This window comes from Bos mutus, chromosome 13, assembly GCF_027580195.1.
Source record: "Bos mutus isolate GX-2022 chromosome 13, NWIPB_WYAK_1.1, whole genome shotgun sequence".
Lineage (NCBI taxonomy): Eukaryota > Metazoa > Chordata > Mammalia > Artiodactyla > Bovidae > Bos > Bos mutus.
In genome coordinates, this window is record NC_091629.1 from 4948971 (window position 1) to 4967056 (window position 18086).

The 18086-nt window shown below is 45.6% G+C and overlaps 1 protein-coding gene across 2 annotated transcripts in view; it reads left to right on the forward strand.

Moving 5' to 3' along the window:
• SFMBT2 (Scm like with four mbt domains 2) overlaps window positions 1–18086 on the forward strand; it is a 177850-nt gene that overhangs the window by 25859 nt on the left and 133905 nt on the right. The window lies entirely within an intron of this gene.

Sequence of the window (18086 nt, forward strand, 5' to 3'; positions counted from 1 at the left end):
GTGAGAAAGAGACACCATTAATGTGACTGAAAGATCTGAAGTCTGTTCAGACCATCCCAAGTGATGCTAATTGGAGAATTTCTTTATTGCTCGTTTTAGAGAACTTTTAACAAAATTGAGTAGGTGATCGATACACGGCTTGGAAATCTTGCGTACAGAGAACAAAGTCAGGAAGTCGCAGGTTCACGGGGCAGGAGGTTTATTGATTGCTGTAGTGCAGGATAATCATTGCTTTGTAGCCAGAGATAGCAGCTCGTTCCAGAGGGAATCGTGGGATGTGTTTTTGCACAAGGATTCTTGGTGGTGTGGTTTTCTGTCTTGCAGAGCTCATCGCACGGTATATCCCACAGCTGTACCTGCTTGATCTTTGTCATGGTTAAACTTGAAAGGCGTCCCAGACTATTTAACACAAGTGAAAGTGGTCCGTGACACCTCATGTATTTGTTTGAGATGCTGTGTGGTTAAAGATTTTCTTACTGATCCCAGGAATCATGGGGTGGGAAAAGCAGGAACGTGGAGGTGGAGCCAGACATGGGAGTTCTTGTCCGCCATTTCCTGTAGGGACCTGGGTAAGATCTCTCCATCTTCTCCTCTTTGAAATGAGAGGTGCTAGTGTATAATCTCTAAAGAGCTTTCCAATGTGACCTGCCTTGGTTTGTGATCCATGGGAAGGAGAGGAGGAGGAGGGCACGGGTTTTGCTGTTGGGTACACGAAGCGTGGAGTTTGCTGTGGGATTAGAATCAGTGGAATTCCAGCCTGGGAGTCTGTGCAAAGCACAGAAGTCAGGTTTCTTTGTGACTGTTGGGGCCGGTGATGTTTCTGTGGATCAGGGAGCAGACTCGGTGGGGAAATCATGATGAGCGTTTGAGTCCTTTCTTGCCTGCCATGGATAGAATTTCACCCGATACAGAATTGTAGACTCTGCTTCCTCTTTGGAACCCTGAGATCTGGGAGCCCTCAGTTTCTGAGAGACTAGTCAAGACGTGGATGTCAGTTTCAACATACTGCTGGATCAAGCGAGAGGACGGGAGTTTTGGGTGATTTTATTAATGGGGAAGGGAGAGGACTGCCTTCTCCGGTCACATGTAGGGTGCAGGGCCCCAGTCTTTCAGGTCATTTTGGGATTCTTCAAGTAGCTTTCTGTCTTCTAAAGTCACCTCCCTGAAAAAGGGTCATTTTTAAAATTTTAGATGATCTTTTACCAAGCATGTGGCATCTTTTGCAGTCCTGTATGTTCCTGCCTTGCTCTTTTTGTTTGTTTGCATTTATTTTGGCTGCCTTGGGTCTTAGTTGTGGTATGTGACATCTTTGTTGAGTCATAGGGGAACTTCATCAAGGTGCACAGACTCTCTAGTTGTGGCGTATGGGCTTAGTAGGTGGAAAATCTTGCGTACAGAGAACCAAGTACATCCCACAACTATACCTGGTTGATCACGCAGGCTTAGTTGCTCTGTGGCATATGGGACCTTAGTTCCCTGACCAGGGATTGAGCCAGCGTCCGATGCATTGCAAGGCAGGTTCTGAACCACTGGTCCACCAGGGAAGTCCCTGCCTTGCCCTTGTAAGTGAGATTAATCTTTGAATCAGTGCAGGCCATCATCACACCGTTGATGTTAGGAGGGAGGAAGCAGCGTGGCAGCAGCCCTGTGGTAGTTTGTTAAGAGAGATCCTTTAATAAAGACAGGTTCAGAGAGACTTGGGTTTAGTGACCCACTGGCCATTCCAAGAGCAGTGTTCCTGCTCCAGAGCTAATAGCCACTAATCTTTCTTATTAAAAGTATTAAGGAGCACAGTACATTAAAGCCTCCCTAAGTGCAGTGGAGGATGATAGCTCTTAATACCGGAGCAAAATGTAAAGCATTTCAGCTTGCTGAATCAATACAGCTCGATTTATTCATAAGCACGTTCACGCTTGCAAAGGGCAGCTGCCAAATAATTATTGTTTATGGTGATAATGTAAGGAAATCGTTTAACCCAGTGACTGTTTGACTGTTATTTGTTCAGAAGTAACAACATTGCCTCTTAACGTCTGGGCTTGGGGAGCTTTGGCATCCTGGCAGGTACCCGCAGAATCCCGGAAAGGAATGCTCCTGTGAGATTGCATGTAAACACATTCGAGGATGCCCGTCCAAGTAATGCCTACCCTCCCAGCCCCTGGCTTATACATTGAGAGGTATCGTATTTATGTGCGCTTTCTACTGTTGCAAGGACAGTATTGGAATTCTGGTGCCTTAGGATTCATGCCACTAATTTTTATTTTCCCCATTATTAAAATTTCCATAATTTGAATTGCAAACTCTGCAGTCTTGCCAGAATGACTCCATTTGCCGTTCTAGGTTGAATCAGAATGACTGGAGTTAGTTAATAGGTAACTTATTTGAATACAGGGATGTTTATTCATGAAGTGTTGGGAGAAAGTGTGACTGTGCCTTCTGTTAGGTTGTGGGACTGGATCCTGCCTGGTTGTGAAGCTGGTGCTGGACTATTTGGGGGAATTATTGTTTTGGCTATAGTTGATTGTGAAATAAGAGATGTGGCCGTTGGTACACAAGACCCTATAATATGAGTGGGTGACAGAACTTACCAGTCTGTAAGAGTTGGACACGACTGAGCGACTTCACTTTCACTTTTCACTTTCATGCATTAGAGAAGGAAATGGCAACCCACTCCAGTGTTCTTGCCTGGAGAATCCCAGGGACGGGGGAGCCTGGTGGGCTGCCGTCTACGGGGTCGCACAGAGTCAGACACGACTGAAGCGACTTAGCAGCAGCAGCAGCAACCCTTGTATAACTGTGGACTCAAACTAGACTTTGTGTTACCTGAGACAATCAGCATTTAAAATTCCTATTTTTTAAAAAAATTTAACGACATTTTACCAATACTAGCAAAACCTAAACAATCACATTGTTTTCATTGGCTGTCTAATATTGTAACTGGAATTTGATTTGTACACTAATAAGAAAATTAAATATATATACTATAGAGTCAAAGAGAAAGGGTAAATCTAGGTGGACTCTTGGAGTTGACTAAATGTTAGATGGTTTAATGTGAAAAATTCAAGAAAATTATTATTAGGAAAAGTGGTGAATTTGGCTTTTTGAGATTTTTAAGAAGAGGATGGAAAACTTCCGTCCAGACTGTTTTCCATTTTGTCATTTTTTGGAGGCAAATAAACGAAGAGATCTGTTCTGGAGTTTCCTTGCCAAATGGTAATGTGAGATTATGTAAAGTTATGTAAATTGTATCAGATGCTATTTGGGTTTTTCTGCACTATGGGAAAATCGTAAGCACAGAGCGGGACTATGAGATTTTCCTTTTTGGTGTTAGTCATAAATGTGTTTATTTTCTTTTGCTTCCTAACCCTGCAGCATATGTACTTTAAATCAGGCTAGTGTTTAATTCTTTGTGGAAGTGAGGGTGAATTAGTCCTGTGGGTTTCCTTGCCCTGTGGTCTGGTCCCTATTCCACACGGTTAATGCTGTCGGAGTCCCAAGCCCACCCGTCAGCTCTCTTCCTTGCTCCCCTACTTCCCACTTAGGGATCTTGGCCTCCGGCTGCTCCCGACTGAGCTTTGGTCCTGGTGGTCCATTGTGGGGGGCTCTCAGCTCTCAGTGGACCCTGTTCCTGCTGTGGGCAGACCCTTTACTACTGTGACCCTAGTACAGAGCAAGAGAAGTCTCCACTCACCTTCAGACAGGCTCACCCCCCTTGGCACAGTGGGTCCTTGGGGACTGCCGTTTTCCCCAGTTTTGACGTTGACTAGTGAACCTCCCTGCTCTCTGACCCTGAGCCAGGAGCCGTCAGTGCCGTCTGTCCAGGAGCCCTCAGTGTCCTCTGTCCAGGGGCCCTCAGTGTTCTCTGTCCAGGAGCCCTCAATATCCTCTGTGCAGGGGCCCTCAGTATCCTCTGTCCAGGAGCCTCAATGTCCTCTGTCCAGAGACCCTCAGTGTCCTCTGTCCAGGGGCTCTCAGTGTCCTCTGTTCAGGGGCCCTCAGTATCCTCTGTCCAGGAGCCTCAATGTCCTCTGTCCAGGGGCCCTCAGTATCCTCTGTCCAGGGGCCCTCAGTATCCTCTGTCCAGGAGCCTCAATGTCCTCTGTCCAGGGGCCAGCAGTGTCCTCTGTCCAGGGGCCCTCAGTGTCCTCTTTCCAGGAGCCCTCAGTGCCATCTGTCCAGGAGCCTCAGTGTCCTCTGTCCAGGGGCCCTCAGTGTCCTTTGTCCAGGAGCCCCCAGTGCCATCTGTCCAGGAGCTTCAATGTCCTCTGTCCAGGGGCCCTCAGTGTCCTCTGTCCAGGGACCCTCAATATCCTCTGTCCAGGAGCCCTCAGTGTCCTCTGTATAGGGGCCCTCAATATCCTCTGTCCAGGGGCCCTCAGTGTCCTCTTTCCAGGAGCCCTCAGTGCCATCTGTCCAGGAGCCTCAGTGTCCTCTGTCCAGGAGCCCTCAGTATCCTCTGTCCAGGGGCCCTCAGTGCCATCTCTCCAGGAGCCCTCAGTGTCCTCTGTCCAGGAGCCCTCAGTGTCCTCTGTCCAGGAGCCCTCAGTGTCCTCTGTCCAGGGGCCCTCAGAATCCTCTGTCCAGGAGCCCCCAGTGTCATCTGTCCAAGAGCCTCGGTGTCCTCTGTCCAGGGGCCCTCAGTGCCGTCTGTCCAGGGGCCCTCAGTATCGTCTATCCAGGGGCCCTCAGTATTCTCTCTCCAGGGGCCCTCAGTGCTGTCTGTCCAGGGGCTCTCAGTATTGTCTATCCAGGGGCCCTCAGTATTCTCTGTCCAGGGGCCCTCAGTCCGTCTGTCCAGGAGCTCTTACTGTCCTTTGTCCAGGAGCCCCCAGTGCCATCTGTCCAGGAGCCTCAGTGTCCTCTGTCCAGGGGCCCTCAGTATCGTCTATCCAGGAGCCCTCAGTGTCCTCTGTCCAGGGGCCCTCAGTATCATCTGTCCAGGAGCCCTCAGTGTCCTCTCTCCAGGGCGTCTGTCCAGTGTCGTTGTCTAGGAAACCTCAGTGCCATCTTTCTGGTCTCCATCACGCTTCTACCTCCTTCTAGCCTTTTGGAGAGGTGCACTTCAATTTCTCTTCTTCCTCTGAGTTCCTAAACAAGCCTCTTGACCTCACACTGCTTCTTATGAAGGCTCTCATCATGGCTCCACGTTACTGGGCCTTGCCGACCTTCCAGGGTTGTGCCCTCTTTCCGTGACCGTGCCTCTGTTCCAGGGTCATTTCTCCAGTTTGCGTCCTTCTGTTTGGTCTCTGGGACAGTCTGCCTTGTTTGACTCCAGTTCTCAGCAAGTGACTGATGTGTGCGTGGATTGTGCCCTGAGCCTAGAACCTTGTGAAAGCTGGGCAAATACAGCTTGTATGCAAAGTCCTGGGGGCTTAGACAGTGGGATTTCAGAGTAGAGTTTGGTGTTGTGTTGATCAGGGTTTTCCAGAGAATCAGAACGAATAGAAGCGTGCACATACACACACCCCACCGAACCTACCCAGATTTATTGTAACACATTGGCTCACCCTGCTGTGGAGGTTTGGCAAGTCCACAGTCTGATGGGGGAGGCCAGCAGGCTGCAGGCCCAGGGCAGAGTTGCCATTCTAGTCCTGTGACCGTTTCCTGGAGAGACAGAAGACCTGTGGTTGCTGAGGAAGTTCAGAGCTTCCTGCTGGAGAGTCCCTCTTTCTGGGAGAAGTCAACCCTTCACACAGATTCTTCTCTGAAGACACAGCAATTTAAAATTTTTATTTTTGCACGTTAGATTTTTTGATGAAAATATTATAATTGTATCAGTTCAGTTCACTCGTGTCAGACTCTGCGACCCCATGAATCACAGCACGCCAGGCCTCCCTGTCCATCACCAATTTCCGGAGTTCACTCAGACTCACGTCCATCGAGTCAGTGATGCCATCCAGCCATCTCATCCTCTGTCATCCCCTTCTCCTCCTGCCCCCAATCCCTCCCAGCATCAGAGTCTTTTCCAGTGAATCAACTCTTCGCATGAGGTGGCCAAAGTACTGGAGTTTAAGCTTTAGCATCATTCCTTCCAAAGAAATCCCAGGACTGATCTCCTCTAGAATGGACTGGTTGGATCTCCTTGCAGTCCAAGGGACTGTCAAGAGTCTTCTCCAACACCACAGTTCAAAAGCATCAATTCTTCGGTGCTCAGCTTTCTTCACAGTCCAACTCTCCCATCCATACATAACCACAGGAAAAACCATAGCCTTGACTAGATGGACTTTTGTTGACAAAGTAATGTCTCTGCTTTTCAATATGCTATGTAGGTTGGTCATAACTTTCCTTCCAAGGAGTAAGCGTCTTTTAATTTCATGGCTGCAGTCACCATCTGCAGTGATTTTGGAGCCCCCAAAAATAAAGTCTGACACTGTTTCCACTGTTTCCCCATCTATTTGCCATGAAGTGATGGGACCAGATGCCATGATCTTCGTTTTCTGAATGTTGAGCGTTAAGCCAACTTTTTCATTCTCCTCTTTCACTTTCATCAAGAAGCTTTTTAGTTCCTCTTCACTTTCTGCCATAAAGGTGGTGTCATTGGCATATCTGAGGTTATTGATATTTCTCCCGGCAATCTTAATTCCAGCTTGTGCTTCTTCCAGCCCAGCATTTCTCATGATGTACTCTGCATATAAGTTAAATAAGCAGGGTGACAATATACAGCCTTGATGTACTCCTTGTCCTATTTGGAACCAGTCTGTTGTTCCATGTCCAGTTCTAACTGTTGCTTCCTGACCTGCATATAGGTGTCTCAAGAGGCAGGTCAGGTGGTCTGGTATTCTCATCTCTTTCAGAATTTTCCACAGTTTATTGTGATCCACACAGTCAAAGGCTTTGGCATAGTCAATAAAGCAGAAATCAATGTTTTTCTGGAACTCTCTTGCTTTTTCCATGATCCAGCGGATGTTGGCAATTTGATCTCTGGTTCCTCTGCCTTTTCTAAAACCAGCTTGAACATCTGGAAGTTCACGGTTCATGAACTGCTGAAACCTGGCTTGGAGAATTTTGAGCATTACTTTACTAGCATGTGAGATAAGTGCAATTGTGCAGTAGTTTGAGCATTCTTTGGCATTGCCTTTCTTTGGGATTGGAATGGAAACCGACCTTTTCCAGTCCTGTGGCCACTGCAGAGTTTTCCAAATTTGCTGGCATATTGAATGCAGCACTTTCACAGCATCATCTTTCCAGATTTGAAATAGCTCAACTGGAATTCCATCACCTCCACTAGCTTTGTTGGTAGTAATGCTTTCTAAGACCCAGTTGATTGCACATAAGTGAAAGAAAGTGAAAGTCACTCAGTTGTGTCTGACTCTTTGCAACACCATTGACCATACAGTCCATGGAATTCTCCAGGCCAGAATACTGGAGTGGGTAGCCTTTCCCGTCTCCAGGGGATCTTCCCAACCCAGGGATCAAACCCAGGTCTCCAGTATTGCAGGCAGTTTCTTTACCAGTTGAGCCACAGGGAAGCCCTCACATAAGTATATTTGTATGATTTAATCTCAGATGATTTCTGTGAATAGTAGACAAATTATGTGTCTGGAGTTTCTCTCTTATTTTTTTAACTAGACATGATTTTGCTGAACTGAAGGCAGAAACAAATTTTATGGACTCTCTCTCTCTACACACACACACACACACATACATGCACACATGTATTCACACATATAAAACAGTTTACTGATTTATTTTATTACTCATCCAAACATTGCTAGCCCATCAGCAGAACACCCAGACAAGTGATCATAATTAAATTTAGTAATCTTTGGCATTTTGCCAGCCTGCAGTCATATATAAGCCACAGATTTTTACATCCTTTTTGATTCTGTCCACTGAAGATGTATTTGTCAGCGTCGGCAGATAGAACGTAATTCACAGTTAGTTTGCTTTGATAAGTAAGTTAAAACTATTTCACGTGGAAGTGGTCCATGTCTGTGGACCTGAATGTGCCCTCTTGCCCTGGGCCCCAGACCTGTCCTCTGGTTTCCAGTGGCATTTCCCAAGTCCTTTGTGCACTGACATCTTTCCAAGGGTTGCTGTGCACGGGTCAACTGGGGGAATCAGCTTCCATCTGCCTGGAGTGTCCCCATCGCCGTGCCTCCCCCGCCTCAGCCATCCTTTATCCACTTTGGAGAAGGATGTGTCCCTAGGGTGCATGCTTTGTGACACTAAACACAGACTCTGTGTTTGCAGTGATTCCTCCTTTTCTCAAGGCCTCACCCTGACTCTCCACCCTTAACAGTAACATATGACAATTACCTTTTTATGCTTAATCATCAGACATTTGTAATGTTATAGATTGTTTTTTGCTCGGGACTAAAAACAGTTGGCAGTGGCCTAAGCCGAAAGGTAATTCTTATTCTGTGATCAGAGAAATCTTGAGAAGTTTAATTATGTTTTACAGTTTTTGTCACATATGAATTTTTGTGGTTGCTGCAGAGAAGAAAAGTCAGAGGAACCATACAAGACTTTGGGGAAGGACTTCCTTGGTGGTCTGGTGGCTGAGACTCCACGCTCCCAGTGCAGGGGGCCCGGGTTCGATCCTTGGTCAGGAAACCAGATCTCACATGCCACAACTAAGATTCCGCATGCAGCAACTAAGACCCAGCACAGACTTTGGGGAGGTGGCTCAGATGGTAGACAATTTGCCTGCAATGCTAGAGACCTGGGTTTAATCCCTGGGTTGGGAAGATCCCCTGGAGGAGGGCATGGCAACCCACTCCAGTATTCTTGCCTGGAGAATCCCCATGGACAGAGGGGCCTGGCAGGCTGCAGTCAATGGGGTTGCAAAGAGTTGGACACGACTGAGCAACTAACTAAGCACATGTTAGGGTAAGGGTCTGAGGATCTGTGACTTCAAGGAGAAAAAGGAACGCTACACAAATTAACCAGTAAGGAGCTTATTTATGTCTGTTTGAAAATGTATGATGGGAGAGATCAGATTATTCCATTGAATATATTTTATGGGAGTGATAGAGCAATTTTATTCAAAATGTCATGTCAGCAGTACGTAGGAAATGACATCCTTTGCAACTGTTTAAAGCAGTGAAAAATTTTAGAATGCCAAATTGAGAACACTTGAAGCGGAGCCATCAGATCTTCAAAAGTAGAGCTTTGGAGGTTTCCGTTCATCCTGAGTAGTTGTGCTTGGGGCCTTGTGGGTCTCTGAACGTTTTGTACTCCCCTCACCCTCTCACCGCTGCCCCTTTGTATCCATCCTGGATAAAGGATGGGGTGAGATCTGATGGCCCTCAAACCACCTCTGACCTCTCTTTCTCCCTGACTCTCCTATGCTGTCTCTCATCTTGTCCACTCATTATGACAGTTTTTCTTGTGATTTAGATGATTATAAGTCCTCAGGGCTTCAAAAGTGCTTACCATCATAGGACTTTTATGGGTTTATATGTATGTCATTGAATTTCTTTGGTCGTGGTAAAGGACACATCTCGAAGCTCTTCCCTGATGGGGCAAGGACCTGGCAGAGGAAGGTCTTGGGTTGATGGGCAAGGACCCTGTCCGGGGTGCCAGCAGCCACTTGGGTCCACAGAGGATGCCACTGACCTAGAATGGAACGATTTTTATATCCATCTATGAAAGGTTATTTATGGAGGCTCTACTATGTGCCTGATTTTTTTTTTTTGTTTGAATATACAGTATGGTTAATATTAAGCATTTTGTATGAAGCATGTTTGTGACGCAGTCAGCTTTTTGGTGGATGGCATGGACTCATCATGATAAACTTATTTTTGGAAAAGATGTTTTGTGCAGAGCTGATGTCATGATTTATTTGTCAGTCCTTTCTGCTTGGCCTTTCACTCCTGAGGCTCTCACTTGTCTGGCTCAGAGGTATGAGAAGTTGATTTGAAATTCAGGAAACATGGGTATCGTCTCTCTCCTTGTTTGGGTGGGAGATGTTTTGAGAGCCACTTCTTTTCCAGTTTTTTTTTTTGTTATAAGCATGTAACGAGTTACTTACTATTTGTACCTGTTTGGTTGCTCTGATTCCTCCTTGCTCTCTGGTTCTTCTTGCCGCACAGGCTCCCTCTGGTTTTGGAGAGTAGGGGCCACTCCCCAGTTGCGGTGCGAGGGCTTCTCATTGAGGTGGCTTCTCTTGTTGTGGACCACACTCTCTAGGGCTCTAGAGCGCAGGCTCAGGAGTTGTGGTGCATGGGCTTAGTCGCCCCTCAGCCTGTTGAATCTTCCGGATCAGGGATTGGACCTGTGTTCCCTGCATTGGCAGGCGGGTTCTGAGCCACCAGACCACCAGGGAAGTTCTGTTCTAGGCATTTTTAAAGGGTGGCTAGCCTGCCGTGGAAATTGACAAGAGCTGGACATTGACTTGCTTGGTAATGGGACTCTGACCCTTGACTTCTGGGGTGATCTACTAATAGCTAAATGGAGGGGCACCTCTGCACTGGATTCTGCTGGTGTTTCAGTAAAATAAGTTGGTGTTTCTGTGGCTGACTTCTGTGCAGTAAGAGTGCTCCTTAGGTCTGCATGGAGGCGTGGATTGGCCTGGTGAGTGGCTCAGCTGTGCCTCTTGCTGAAAGTAGGACCCTTGGAAAAAAGTCACTTAACCTCTTGGCGTCACACTCCCTGTATCTTTAAAATGGCTAATTAATACCTGACCTTGGTGATGGTGTCAGCAGCAGCTTGCATGGCAGATGAAAAACCTCTCTGTAGCTGTGAAGTCAGAAGGGCACTTAGCCTCACGTTTTTTTTTTTTTTCTTCTAATTTAAGTGGAAGAATCTCTGATGGTCCACCCTAAATAGGCGGGGACAGAGGGAGCTATCGGAGGGAGGATGTGTCTGTATCCAGCATGAAGAATCTGGAAAAACAGCTCCAAAGGCGCAGACGCCCCTCACTTAGCTGGAAGCTCCCCGCCCCCCACCCCCGCCCACTTGTGCTCAGGCCCCAGGACACTGAGAAGGAATGGCCTTTCCCTCCCTCTGATCTCGGAGAACTTTGGTCACATTTCTTTTCAAACCGTTATCTTTGCCTGTGTTGTAGTTGTTTATGGATCTGTGATGGCACCCATTTGATGACAAAAGTAAGACTTGGTGAACACTGTAACTTAGAAACGCATGTCCTGGATCCTGATATCACTGCCTAACTAAGTGTGTGAGCTTGGGCTGGGTGCGTCCTTTCTAAACTTGGTGACCCTCAGTGTGCTCATTTGCAACTTGGGGGTCATGATAGCTGTCTTATCATGGATTGTGTAGTGTATCAAATGGGCTTTGTGTGACCGCGTCAGAGCCGTGCTGATAATGTGGGAGGAGGTGGAGAAATGCTGGTTTTTTCTTCCTTCATCCTTCTAGTTAAGGGTGGTATCTTCTCTGTCTTTTACAAGTTGTTTATTTCTTGCTGTAGAGCAGTTTATTGTTTTCGAGCCGTTTTAGGTTCACAGCCAGAGGAAGAGAAGGTACAGAGGTTTCCCATCTCCTGTGTGACCACCTCCACCACATCCCCACCATCAACATCCCCACCAGGTGGTACTTCTGTTGCAGTTGATGAACCTGCGCTGACACTTCATCGTCACCCAGAGCCCACAGTTGACATTAGGGGTCACTGTTGCTATTGCAGGACTTCCCTGGTGGCTCAGATGGTAAAGAATCCACCTACAATGCAGGAGAACCAGGTTCAATCCCTAGGTCGGGAAGATACCTTGGAGAAGGGAATGACAACCTTCTCCAGTATTCTTGCCTGGAGGATTCCATGGACGGAGGAATCCACTGGTGGGCTGTGGTCCATGGGGTCGCAGAGAGCCGGACATGTCTGAGTGACCAGCACTTCTTCAACATTTCTTGGTGCTGTGCGTTCTGTGGGTTTGGACAAAAGTATAATGATGTGTGCTCTATGACGGTGCCGTACAGAGCAGTTCTATGGCCCTAAAGATCTTCTGTGCTTCACCTTTGCATCCCTCCCCACCCCAGCCTTCGGCAGACACTGATCTCCTGTCTCCATTGTTGTGCATTTTCCGTGTTGACGTATAGCTGGAATCACACAGCCTCTTGTTTTTATGCCTCACACAGACTTAAAGCTCTGTCCTTGCTACGTGGGTAAAGAGCAAAGCCTCTGAGCTACCACGACGACGACAGCAGGGGCTAATTGGTAGGAGTGCATGCGTGTTGTTTTTTGAAGAGCCTTTAAATACAGTCACGCTCATGCACTCCAGTCACACTGCTTGATCTTGATACTTTGCATGTCGGTTTTTTGGTGGTGAGAGGCGGGGAGGAGAGCTGTGAGTCACATAACCTCACAGATAAGTGACCGACAGCCCATCTGCAAGGGTGGAGAGAGAAACATGGGGAAACGTGGATGCCAACCCAAGGGCAGTGTCATGCCATGGACTGGTGAGCAAACAGCCCAGTGGTAGGTCTGGAGGATCTGGGGTTATTACACAGTGCCCTGTGTGCGTGTTCAGTCATGGCTGACTCTTTGCGACCCCATGGACTGTAGCGGACCAGGCTCCTCTGTCCCTGGAATTTTGTAGGAAAGAATACTGCAATGGGTTCCCATTTCCTATTCCTCGCACAGACTTAAATCAGATGCTGTTGATTTTTGTGTTTCGAGATGTCATGAGCTGTGTTGGTCAGCCAGAGGGATAGGCATGGGAGCTGGACTTGGGGGACACCTGCTGGGCTGAGACTCAGGCTAACCTGGAGCATGGCTGGCTGGGTCCACAGTTAAGGCAAAGGATGTGACCATTCAGCTGTCGATTGAGATTGATTTTCTAAGATGACACAGGCAGATTCTCTCTGGTGGATGGTGCATCCATATGAGAGGTCCAGGTGACGTACTCCAAGCCTGAGAACAAAGCAAGACCCTGATCCATGGGATGGGCTCCTTGGAAGAAAAATCTAGAACCTACAGCAGTGTTAAGCACTGGACTGGGAAGCTTTTAGGTAGGGTCAGAGCATGACCTGACCTCATAAATGTGTTAGCAGAGGTGGGAAGAAGGAGCTAAAATGGGGCTGTTCACTACTTCCTGGGGCCCTGAACAGATTCCTAGGATAAAGCAGGCTTGGCAGGGCCATGTGTATGCACCCTGGGAGTGAAAAATAGATAGGGAGATTCATAAATACCATAGGTTCCTGAGACCTCAGAGTTGGTGGGAACACTCTGATCTGAGAGGTGGAGAATGGGGGAGTGAGCCCCCTAGACAAGGATCTTGAGTGTTTTGTATTATCTCTTACCAACTGACAGAGCATTAAGCATATTTGGTTAAACAATACAAATTAAAAAAAAAAAACATACTTATACAGTGATGACAAACAACCTCCAGAAGCCCATCGTGGATTGTACAAACAAGTTATAGCCATTAAAATAATCTGTAATTATTTTTTTCGACTAGACAGTATGTCAGATCATTAGCGTCCGTTCAGCTTATTTCTCAGAAAATTATGTGTTGGGTATCTTTTGAGTCTGTCATAAAGCAAAATAATCACACCAGCTTCCCTCATCACCTTCAGTCATAAGCAAAACAAAACTGTTTGAAAGTCTCCAAAGAAAATCACGGTTATTTAAAACTTACTTTCGGGTTCAAATGTTTTCTTGCCCTGTAAAGGTCATGGGATGAGGCATATGCCTTGTGTGTTATGTCGAGCAATAGGTAATCACAGCTTTGTTTTGTGAAATCTGAAAAGCAACCCTGTCTTCAGATTCCTCATTTGTACATCCAAGGTGTGTAATTTTTTTAACATCAAAATTAATTTTCAGTCCCTAATGTACATGGAGCTTTAGACCTGTAAGTTCAGCTAATGATTCTTTCAGTAAAGTATATGTATTTATATGCCTTTTCTTGGGTGGATTTCTTTGAAGCATTTCTGAAGGCAGGATGTTCACATAAATAACCAAGCAGCAAATAAATGTCAATTAAAAATTCTATTAACGTAACTGGCAGGAGTCCTTTAACAAATACTTAAGTACAGTATATTTAGATTAAATTTAATTCAGGGGGAGATGCTTGCCTGCTTAGCTTCCCAAAGTAGCTCATCTTTCTTCTATAGCAGAAGAATATTTTATTTTACATTTCAGAAGTAAAGGTCTAAACTGCATATATCTGAATTGTTTTTTGTTGTTGTTTAGTTGCCAAGCTGTGTCTGATTCTTTGCGATCCCATGGACTGTAGCCTGCCAGGCTCCTCTGTCCATGGGATTCTCCAGGCAAGAATACTGGAGTGGGTTGCCATTTCCTTCTCCAGGGGATCTTCCCCACCCAGGGATCAAACTGTGTTGGCAGGCGCATTCTTTACCACTGCACCATGGGGGAAGCCCCCATACATCTGAATATTGCATGTTAAAGTGTTACAAAGATTTTAAAGTGGTTTTTAGAAGCAAAGAAAGTTGGTCATTTTCAAGTTTTCAACTTGCTTCATGGTTACCTTTCTTCTTTCTTCCTGGACCCTCTATTTTTCATTTTCAAAATTTCTCTTTCCTGAGGGTTTTTTTTTTTTTTTGGTTCGTTTGCTTACAGCTCATCTAAGGGCCTTGATCACATGGTTGATGTATTAGGGTGCAACCTCGGCAGCTGTGATGGAAAGATTGAAATACCAAGGCTCACATAGACTTACATGGTTACTGCTCTTTACTTCAACAGGCCAGGGTGAGCAGTTTGGGATGGTGGTGTCTCTTTTCCACTGGATCTGTCAGGCACTGGGTTCTCTCCAGGTTGTTACAGAGTAGAGTTCCCTGTGCTACACAGTAGGTCTCTGTTGGTTATTGTCAAGTTCCCACCACAAAGATTCGGAAAACGCCCACTGGTGCAGAGCAAACTGGAGAGAAGAGAATCTGAAAAAGAATGAATGTATGTATATGTATAGCTGATCACTTTGCTGTGCCCCTGAAACTAACCCAGCTATGCTCCAATAAAATGTATTAAAAATTAGCCTCTGCAGTCACAAAGAAGGAAGGGAGCATTCAGAGTCTTGGGCTCACTTCCCCATCAGCCAGAACTTAGCACTTGGCCATATGTACGTCGTCGTAAGGGATGATGGAAATGTCCCCAAGTAGCCACAGTTTGGTTCAACTTTGTAGCCAAAACTCTCAGGTAGGAGGCTTCCTTTAGGAAAAAATTGTTTATTTGTTTGGCTGCATGCAGGATCTAGCTGCCTGACAAGCGATGGAACCTGAGCCCCCTGCATTGGGGGCTCAGAGTGTTAGCCACTGACCAGCAGGGAAGTCCCAAGGCTTCTTTACCTAGAAGAATCAAGGGGACAAAGAGGTCCAGGGACACAGCAGTGTCTACCATAATTCATGTAGCTCACAGAATTTTTTTTAGGATGACTATTTTCGCCTTACCGAACATGTCAGAGAAATGTCCAAATGCTACAAAGATAGAACCAGACAACTTTTTTCTTCCTTTGAGACTCAAAATGTATTTTCTGTAGTTGATACAGTACCTTTCAATTTCTAACTGGCAGTAACTACTGTTCATTTAATAGGACTTGTGCTTTCCCTGGTATTAACTTTTAAGGAGATTAATGGCCCACGATATCATTGCCTTTCTAATAGTTGGGCTCATCAGCCACACTTTTCACTGTGCTTTTAAACTGCAGTCCATTTGGAACAGTCCTTAAAATCATTTACCACTTTGGCTGGATTCCTGTTTATGCACTAAAACATAATATCTTGGGCCTAGATTAATTTTCTCATTTTTAGATTCTGTTTTCTAAGCTAGAGTTTATTAGTCAATGAATGAATGAATGTTAGTTGCTCAGTCGTTTCCAACTCTTTGTGACCCCAATGACTGTAGCCCACCAGGCTCCTCTGTCCATGGGGTTTTCCAGGCAAGAATACTGGAGTGGGTTGCCATTCCCTTCTCCAGGGCATCTTCCTGACCCAGGAATCGAACCTGGGTCTCATGCATTGCAGGCAAATTCTTTACTTACTGAGCCACCAGGGAAGCCCTGTCAGTTAATATAGCCACAATATTTTAGAGACAAATGGTTCTAAAACACTGTTGAAAAAAATTAGCAGTGTCTTACATCCTGCAGAATGCTCTTTCTCAAGGTGCTTTCAGCTGTTTAAGATAATTACTCAGTATAAGACCCTCCACCATGATATAGCATTAACAAGTTATTTATTTTTTAAGGAATTTTTTGTGATGTGAATCATTTTTAAAGTCTTTATTGAATTTACTGCACACTGTTTCTGTTTTATGTTTTGGCTTTTTGGCCATGAGACATGTGGTATCTCATCTCAGCTCCCTGTCCAGGGATTGAACTGGCAGCTTCTGCATTGGAAGGTATAGTCTTAAGCACTGGACTACTAGGGAGTCCACAGCATCATACAATTTTAGAATACAGAAGTCAGAAAGATCCTACAAGTGTCTCAGTTCATTTCAGTTCAGTCGCTCAGTCGTGTCCGACTCTTTGCGACCCCATGAATTGCAGCACACCAGGCCTCCCTGTCCATCACCAACTCCCGGAGTTCACTCAAACTCATGTCTATCCAGTTGGTGATGCCATCCAGCCAGCTAGAAAGAAAAAAAAAAAACATTGTATACAGACTGTTGATTAAAATATTGTGAATCAGTTACTTTGCACAAAGATAGAAAGGGGAGGTTGTCAGGTGTGTATGTTCTTTGGTGTGTGTAGTCAAATGTTAGACTCAAAGTTAAGCCAGCAGCTCCTGCCATTTTGGACTTTGGTCTTGAATTAAGTATCAGTGAGGAAATTTGAGAGGTGAAGACCACAGAGTTCAAGTGTTCAGGGCCTTACTTTTGCCTTAAACATGGTAGGAATTTATAGTGCTTTTATTATATTTTATTTATTTCTTTTTCTTTTTATTTTTTTATTGAAGGATAATTGCTTTACAGAATTTTGTTGTCTTCTCTCAAACCTCAACATGAATCAGCCATAGGTATACATATATCCCCTCCCTTTTGAACCTCCCTCCCATCTCCCTGCCCATCCCACCCTTCTAGGTTGATACAGAGCCCCTATTTGAGTTTCCTGAGCCATACAGCAAATTCCCGTTGGCTATCTATTTTACATATGGTAAGGTAAGTTTCCATGTTACTCTTTTCATGCATCTCACCCTCTCCTCCCCTCTCCCCTTGTCCATAAGTCTATTCTCTATGTCTGATTCTCCATTGCTGTCTTGTAGATAAATTCTTCAGTACCATTTTTCTAGATTCTGTATATGCGCATTAGAATACAATATTTGTCTTTCTCTTTCTGACTCACTTCACTCTGTATAATTGGGTCTAGGTTCATCCACCTCATCAGAACTGACTCAAATGCATTCCTTTTTATGGCTGAGTAATATTCCATTGTGTATATGTACCACAACTTCTTTATCCATTCATTTGTTGATGGACATCTAGGTTGCTTCCATGTTCTAGCTATTGTAAATAGTGCTGCAGTGAACAGTGGGATACATGTGTCTTTTTCAGTTTAGCTTTCCTCAGGGTATATGCCTAGGAGTCGGATTTCTGGGTCATATGGTGATTTTTATCCTAGTTTTTTAAGGCATCTCCATACCGTCTTCCATAGTGGCTGTGTCAATTTACATTCCCACTGACAATGATGAAAATTTGCATCTTTGCTTCCTTTGGTTGACCCACAAGAAACACTGGGTTTAAATGAAGTAGGTTTGCATTGAACTGTTGGGGTGAACGTGGCTTTGTGCCACTGGTCATCTGTGGAGTTTCCATGTTTTGCTTTTTCAAACTCCTCATCAGATGAACACTAATCCATAGTGGATGTAATAAGAGCATCTTAGCTCTGATCCTGGAGTGAGCTGAGGTGGCAGTGAGCCCTGGGGGTGAGCTTCCACATCCCAAAGTAAATGAATTACAGGTGCTTGTAGTGGTATTACTGTTTGTAGACTAATTTTATTTTTGTTTTTGGCTGTGCTGGGCTTTTGTTGCTGAGAAGGCTTTTCTCTGGTTGCGGCGAGCAGGGGCTGTTTTCCAGCTGTGCACGGGCTTTTCACTGCTGTAGCTGCAGTCGTGGAGCACGGGCTCTAGGCTCTCGCCTTCAGTACTTGTGGCCCCTGGGCGCAGCAGTTGCAGCTCCCTGGCTGGAGAGCACAGACTCAGGGGTTGTGGTGCACAGGCTTAGTTGCTTTGAGTCATGTAGGGT